The following is an 8,506-nucleotide window of genomic DNA, read 5'->3' as shown; positions in this document are numbered from 1 at the left end:
GATTGCATTGAATCTGTAGATTGCTTTGGGTATTACAGTCATTTTCACAATATTGATTCTTCCAGTCCAAGAACATGGTATATCTCTCCATCTGTTGGTATCATCTTTAATTTCTTTCATCAGTGTCTTATAGTTTTCTGCATACAGGTCTTTTGTCTCCCTAGGTAGGTTTATTCCTAGGTATTTTATTCTTTTTGTTGCAATGGTAAATGGGAGTGTTTCCTTAATTTCTCTTTCAGATTTTTCATCATTACTGTATAGGAATGCAAGAGATTTCTGTGCATTAATTTTGTATCATGCAACTTTACCAAATTCATTGATTAGCTCTAGTAGTTTTCTGGTGACATATTTAGGATTCTCTATGTATAGTATCATGTCATCTGCAAACAGTGACAGTTTTACTTCTTCTTTTCCAATTTGTATTCCTTTTATTTCTTTATCTTCTCTGACTGCCGCAGCTAGGACTTCCAAAACTATGTTGAATACTAGTGGTGAGAGTGGACATCCTTGTCTTGTTCCTGATCTTAGAGGAAATGCTTTCATTTTTTCACCATTGAGAATGATGTTTGCTGTGGCTTTGTCGTATATGGTCTTTATTATATTGAGGTAGGTTCCCTCTATACCCACTTTCTGGAGAGTTTTTTTAATCATAAATGGGTGTTGAATTGTGTCAAAAGCTTTTTCTGCATCTATTGTGATGATCATATGGTTTTTATTCTTCAATTTGTTAATATCGTGTATCACATTGATTGATTTGCATATATTGAAGAATCCTTTCATCCCTGGGATAAATCTCACTTGATAATGGTGTATGATCCTTTTAATGTGTTGTTGAATACTGTTTGCTACTATTTTGTTGAGGGTTTTGCATCTATATTCATCAGTGATATTGGTCTGTAATTTTCTTTTTTTGTAGTATCTTTATCTGGTTTTGGTATCAGGGTGATGGTGGCCTCATAGAACGAGTTTGGGAGTGTTCCTTCCTCTGCAATTTTTTGGAAGAGTTTGAGAAGGATGGATGTTAGCTCTTCTCTAAATGATTGATAGAATTCACCTGTGAAGCCATCTGGTCTTGGACTTTTGTTTGTTGGAAGATTTTTAATCACAGTTTCAATTTCATTACTTGTGATTGGTCTGTTCATATTTTCTGTTTCTTCCTGGTTCAGTCTTGGAAGGTTATACCTTTCTAAGAATTTGTCCATTTCTTCCAGGTTGTCCATTTTATTGGCATAGAGTTGCTTATAGTAGTCTCCTAGGATGCTTTGTATTTCTGCAGTGTCTCTTGTAACTTCTCCTTTTTCATTTCTAATTTTATTGATTTGAGTCCTCTCACTCTTTTTCTTGATGAGTGTGGCTAGTGGTTTATCAATTTTGTTTATTTTCTCAAAGAACCAGCTTTTAATTTTATTGATCTTTGCTATTGTTTTCTTTGTTTCTATTTCATTTATTTCTGCTCTGATCTTTATGATTTCTTTCCTTCTGCTAACTTTGGGTTTTGTTTGTTCTTCTTGCTCTAGTTCCTTTCGGTGTAAGGTTAGATTGTTTATTTGAGATTTTTCTTGTTTCTTGAGGTAGGCTTGTATAGCTATAAACTTCCTGCTTAGAACTGCTTTTGCTGCATGCCATAGGTTTTGGATCATCGTGATTTCATTGTCATTTGTCTGTAAGTATTTTCTGATTTCCTCTTTGATTTCTTCAGTGATCTCTTGGTTATTTAGTAACGTATTGTTTAGCCTTCATGTGTTTGTGTTTTTTACGTTTTTTTCGCCTGTAATTCATTTCTAATCTCATAGCGTTGTAGTCAGAAGGGATGCTTGATATGATTTCAATTTTCTTAAATGTACTGAGGCTTGATTTGTGACCCAAGATGTGATCTATCCTGGAGAATTTTCCATGCACACTTGAGAAGAAAGTGTAATCTGCTGTTTTTGGATGGAATGTCCTATAAATATCAGGTAAGTCTATCTGGTCTATTGTATCATTTAAAGGAAATGCAGGAGATTTCTGTGCATTAATTTTGTATCCTGCAACTTTACCAAATTCATTGATTAGCTCTAGTAGTTTAATGGTGGCTTCTCTAGGATTCTCTATGTATAGTATCATGTCATCTGAAAATAGTGACAGTTTTACTTCTTTTCCAGTTTGTATTCCTTTTTTTCTTTTCCTTGTCTGATTGCTGTGGCTAGGACTTCCAAAACTATGTTGAATAATAGTGGCAAGAGTGGACATCCTTGTCTTGTTCCTGATCTTAAAGGAAATGCTTCAGTTTTTCACCATTGAGAATGATGTTTGCTGTGGGCTTTTCGAATATGGCCTTTATTATGTTGAGGTAGGTTTCCTCTATGCCCACTTTCTGGAGAGTTTTATCATAAATCGGTGTTGAATTTTGTCAAAAGCTTTTTCTGCATCTAATGAGATGATCATATGGTTTTTATTCTTCAACTTGTTAATATGGTGTATCACATTGATTGATTTGCATATATTGAAGAATCTGTCTTTGGCTTTATTATTAAGGTAATGCTGGCTTCCTTGAATCAGTTAGGAAGTGTTACCTCTTCTATTTTTGGAAGAGTTTGAGAAGGGTTGGTGTTAATTCTTCTTTCAATGTTTTTTAGAATTCACCAATGAAGCCATCTTCTGGTCCTGGGCTTTACTTTGTTGGGATGTTTTTGATTGTTCATTTTTCTTTACTTATTAAAGGTCTGTGAGACTTTCTGTTGCTTCCTGAGTCAGTTTTGGCAGTTTGTGAATTTATAGGAATCTGTCCATTTCATTTAGGTTATCTAATATATTGATGTATAATTTTTCATAGTGTTTTCTTACAGTCCTTTTTTTAAATTTGTGTAAGGTTGGTAGAAATGTCCCCACTTTTATTTCTGTTCCATTAATATGATTCTTCTCTCTCTCTCTCTCTCATTAATCTAACTAAAGGTTTGTCAGTTATGTTGACCCTTTAAAGAACAAACTTTGGTTTTGTTCTTGCTCTGTATGGTTTTTTTTTTTTTTTTTTTTTTATAGCTACTTTATTTCTTTATTTCTTTATTTTTGGCTGTGTTGGGTCTTCGGTTCCTGCGAGGGCTTTCTCTAGTTACGGCAAGTGGGGGCCACTCTTCATCGTGGTGCAGGGACCGCTCTTCATCGCGGTGCGCGGGCCTCTCACTATCGCGGCCCCTCCCGTTGCGGGGCACAGGCTCCAGACACGCAGGCTCAGTAGTTGTGGCTCACGGGCCCAGCTGCTCTGTGGCATGTGGGATCTTCCCAGACCAGGGCTAGAACCCGTGTCCCCTGCATTAGCAGGCAGATTCTCAACCACTGCGCCACCAGGGAAGCCCCTCTGTATGGTTTTTTATTCTCTATACTGTTTATCTGTGATCTAATCTTTCTTATTTTCTTTCTGCTAGCTTTGGGTTTAATTTTCTTTTCTTTATATATGTCCTTAAGGAGTAAAGTTAGTTTACTGATTGGAGCCCCAAAGATCTCCCACTCTGTTTCAGTGAACTTTCTCCTGGTTGATTACTTGTTTGGTTACTGTAAACCTTTGCCTATCTTCCAGAGTTTCAATAGGTGGATTCTGACAGTTCTAACAAGTTTTCAGTGTTTTTGAACTCCAGAGTTGCCTACTCTGCCATTTTTGCTGATGTTATTTGGGTCAGAAAAATTTTGTATTCACTTGGAATGGGCAGCCTTGTCACAGATCTATGTTAACTCTTCTAATCTCTGTCATAATATGTTCTGAAGTGACCTGGACCAGTGTCAGAAAAATGACTTTATGCTAATCACACCAGATGAGGGATAAGTAGCTAGTTCATTGATGGTCTTGCTAAGACACCTGCCCTACCAAGAGTGGAGGAAGAAACCCTACCACATCAGTAAGAGTTTTAGGTATACAGGACAACACATTCAGATTAGTATATCTTGTACCTCCCACCATGTTAAAGGAAGCACAAATTATCTATTGGTCATCTGTAGTAATTAACTAACAATATCATGAATGGTACATGACAAGATGTCTTCATTACTTATCTGATCATGGGAGTCACGGATAATAGTCTTATTCGGGCTTATTACTATTTTCTGATCTCTGTAAAAAGAAATATCCCTTAATTATGTAATAAATATTTTTGACAAAAACATATTTAAGTTCTCAAGAAATTAAGAGAAGAATGAGTGGGCGGACAAAAAATTTGGACGTGTAATTTTTCTTTGCTGAAATCAAGATTCTTTATCTGTAAAATAATGACTTTACTTTATTAGTTGTTTTCCAAAGTGCTCCTTAGAGTCTGGGGAGTCTATGGATGACCTCCAAAGACCATTGTCGGAGGAAATTAGATATGAGGAGAGTTTCCAAGTGGGCAGGTATCCAAGCCTTTCTCCAAGCATTAATGGGAGAGGTTCCACTTTTGACATATAAGACTTCTGTGTAATATATACTGTATTTTTTATTCTTAAAAGAAGGGGTGCCACTATGTTAAAAACTTTTTGAAAGCCAATGTGAAAAATAATTTCTTAGGTTAATTCTGATGATAAACTGTCAAAATATTAAAATATAATTGTTATTTTTTTTAATTGCCTACAATATCATCTGAGTTTGGCCTGTATAATGATTTGTGGAATAAATAGAAGGCAAAAGTATTGGGTATGGGCATTTTAAAAGTTTTTATAACAACACTTATGGCCGAGCCTTGTAAATTATTTCAGGTAAAGTGATAATATACATTAATTTTAATTTTTGACATCTGAGACATATTATAAATAGAATAGTCCTTGAGGTATTTTTGAGGGTTTCTAAAAATCAACAGATAAAAGAGACTGTAAATACACAGACTTCCTTTATTATAGTTCTCTTTTAATTTTCTATTGTTTAACCAGAACGGTAAATTTTCACCAGTCTGAACCACTAACAATGCATTTCCTGCCTGAAGAAACAATTATAGTCCTGTTCTTATACTATCCTACCAAATACGTTATCATCATTGAATTCTCTTGGAAAGATGTTTAATAATGTTTATAGGCCCAATTTTAGCATATTTTTCATTTTGAACTTCCAGGATTTGGATGAAACTATACATTTTCATTTGGCTCATCACCAAATTGTTTCTATTTTTATTGATTTGGGACATTGTAACATTCATGCAAAAAATGAACATATACATCTCTATGTCATTATTGTATAGGAATATACTAAAATAAAATTGCCTTTCAAAAATATTAAAAAAATATGAACCTTGATTCCTTGTTTCTTTTCTCCCATAGTTTTTCAAAGTTAGTAGAAGTTATGCCTGGGTAATGGAGATATGTATTGAAAATATTTGTGCCTTTATTTAATTGCCTAATGGTACTATGTAGTTCATTTTTATTTAAGTTAAAACAATGTTTTTGTTTATCTTTTGCTTTTGTGTTAGAGTTTGATATTCTCAGTCATGCTCGATCTTTATCAGAGGTGTATTGCCCTCTCACAGTTCGGAGATGCCACTGTAAACGCTCCAATTTACAATAGCTGGAAATAAAGATTTGAATTCTTTAATATTGATTCACCAGAATTAAATAAAATCCTGAGGGACATTTATTCCTTTTAAGTGTTTAGAATAAAAAGAATATCATTCACTTTTTTCATGTTTGCTGTATAATTGAATCTATATTATGATGATGATGATGTTACTATTATTTTTATACCTACCGTTTAATTGAGTGCATGCTATATGCCAGACTCTGGATTCTGTTCTGCAGGTTCAAAAGAAGCCTTATAACAATGTGTTGCAGGTGAGGTGTCTGGTGCCAGTGGAGGTTGGTGTAGTGGGTACATTTGTTTACCCAGCAGATCTGGCCCGTGAAAGGAACCCCTGATGAGGGCTTTGTGAGCCTGTTTCCAGGCGGATTTTCCACTGTGGTGTGTGGGTGGAGAGCAGGAAAGCAAGCTCTAGATACCACAGTCATTTTTTTTTAAGTCTTATTTTTGAGTGGATAGCTTCAGTGTATTTCACTACCAGTGGGGTCTCTTTTCTTTATTCTTAAGGGTTTTGGATTCACCTGAAGCTTTGTTGCACTTTGTTACACTTCTCTCGCTGAATGTTGAGTTGTGCTCTTTCAAGAAAAAATGATAATTGGCATTATCAATTTAGATGTATCAATGAGAAGCTTTTTAGTTTTTGAATATGTGGTCATTCTGGAGTTGAAGTTACCAAGAAAAATTAATCATGACACTGTAAGACTGAATTAGAAGTGGGTTCCCTGCATTAGAAATGGGTTCTGTAATATTTTTGTTTACATTCCTTATTCATTTGATACCCTGACATACACAGACTGCGTGAGCAAGTTTGAAAGGTGTGAGTAGAGTGGTAGTGTGTGTGTGTGTGCATGTGTGTGTCTGTATGTACATGTGTGTCTGTGTGTGCATGTGTGTCTGTGTCTTTGTGTCTGTGTGTATGCATCTGTGTCTCTGTGTGTCTGTGTGTGTCTCTGTGTGTGCATGTGTCTGTGGGTGGGTGTGCGTGTGTGTGTCTATGTGCGTGTGTGTGTCTGTGTGTGTGCGTCTGTGTCTGTGTGCATGTGTATCTGTGTGTCTCTTTGTGTGGGACTGTGTGTGTGCGTGTGTGCATGTCTGTGTGTGTGTCTGTGTGTGCGTGTGTCTGTGTGTGTGCGTCTGTGTCTGTGTGCATGTGTATCTGTGTGTCTCTTTGTGTGGGGCTGTGTGTGTGCGTGTGTGTGCATGTCTGTGTGTGTGTGTGTCTGTGTGTGTGTCTGTGTCTTTGTGTGTGCCTGTGGGTGTGCGTGTGTGTGTGCGGGTGTGTCTTTGTGTGTCTGTGGGGGGATGTGTGTGTGTGCATGTGTGTGTGGTGTGCATATTGTGTCTGTGTGTGGGGGGTGTGCGTGTGTGTGTGTCTGTGTGTGTGGTGGGTGTGCATGTGTGTGTGTGTCTGTGTGTGTGGGGTACATGAGTGTTGTGTCTGTGTGGGGTGTGCACGTGTGTCTGTGTGTGTGCGTGTTTGTCTCTGTGGGTCTGTGTGTGTCTGTGTGTGTACATCTGTGTCTGTGTATCTGTGTGTGGTGGGTGTGCATATGTTTGTGTGTGCGTCTGAGTGTGTGTGTGTCTGTGTGTGAGAGAGAGGGAGAGGGAGAAGAAGAGAGGCTAAGGTACTTAATGTTTTGGTAAAATAAGCTTTTGAGAGTATCTCGTCTGATTTCCTGGGTGTATATGTGGGGAAGATAAGGCGTGGAATGATAGAGTCACTTTATGCACCGCTGACAGCAGGTTGTTAGCAAAGCAAAGTCATGTCTTAGTCTCACCTTTCCACCACTCCATCACTCTAAACAATAAATCTCCACTGATAGAAATTTCACACCTCAGGGGACATTTGGCAGTGTCTGGAAACATTTTTGGTTGTCACAGCTTGGGTGTTCTGCTGATAACTAGTGGGTAGAAGCCAGGGGTGCTGCTGAACACCTACAATGCACAAGACAAAGACAGCCCCACGTAGAGTTATTTGGTCCAAATGTCAACAGTGCTGAGTCTGAGAAATCCTTTCAAAATGTGAAGTACATCACATCGTGATTACCAAGGAAAGAAGACTTAACTATTAACCTCTGCTATGAATTTGATCAAAATCCAATGACTAAATATTTAATTCTAATTATGTAAAATATATCTGATTACTTAAAAAGAAAGTATTTGCCTCTGGGCCATTGTCTCATTAGTAGGTATTCCTAAGGACTGTTCAAAGTCTCACAAAGATAAACTTATTATAATTTCACAGAGTCTCACTAAGACAAGTTCATCATATGCTTATGACAAGCCCAAGTAATATATCTAATTGTTTTCAGCAGGCCTAGGAGTTGGGTGCCAGAGCAAGCTTACAACCATGAAGCTACCGCACAGAGACACAGCAAAATAAGTCCATCAAACTGGGCTGTGATTACATCTGCTTCATGTTAATATTTAGAATATAAAAATTTGCTTTAAAATATTTTGTAGACCTTGTAGTTAAGTTCAACATGCTACTTTTTAAAATAATTAACACTAATGATAGCTTCAATTTATTTAATGTTGGGTCTGTTTTGAGCACTTTTTATCCACTATCTCTTAGCTCTCAGCATGTCTCTGTTGGTCGTAACATTCGTTTTATAAATGAAGGGACTGACGGGCTCTGAGATGTGACTCTGAGGTCTGTCTGAGCTCAGGACCTCTTCTTTTTAAAATATGTTCTATTGTGGTTCAGATTTATTTTTCTTACAGGTTTTTTTCTTAACTTTTCCCTCAACTGACAAAATATAAATCAAGTTGGCTTTGTAGTACAACTTAGACATTTTCACAGAAAATATGCATTGTTTCTGTAAAGAAATTCTGGACATTGTGAAACAATAATTCCTATTTCTAAAATGGTGAGAGAAAAATGATATTTTCTCTAACACTGCAGTAAGACTCACACATTGACATTCAGATTTATGTTGCTGATGTATGTGGGCAGGCACAAGTCAGTTTAATAAAAGATGTGGCTTCCCAGCTGGTCTC

This window comes from Balaenoptera acutorostrata, chromosome 13 (genome assembly GCF_949987535.1).
Source record: "Balaenoptera acutorostrata chromosome 13, mBalAcu1.1, whole genome shotgun sequence".
NCBI lineage: Eukaryota > Metazoa > Chordata > Mammalia > Artiodactyla > Balaenopteridae > Balaenoptera > Balaenoptera acutorostrata.
This window is presented reverse-complemented; position numbering follows the sequence as displayed.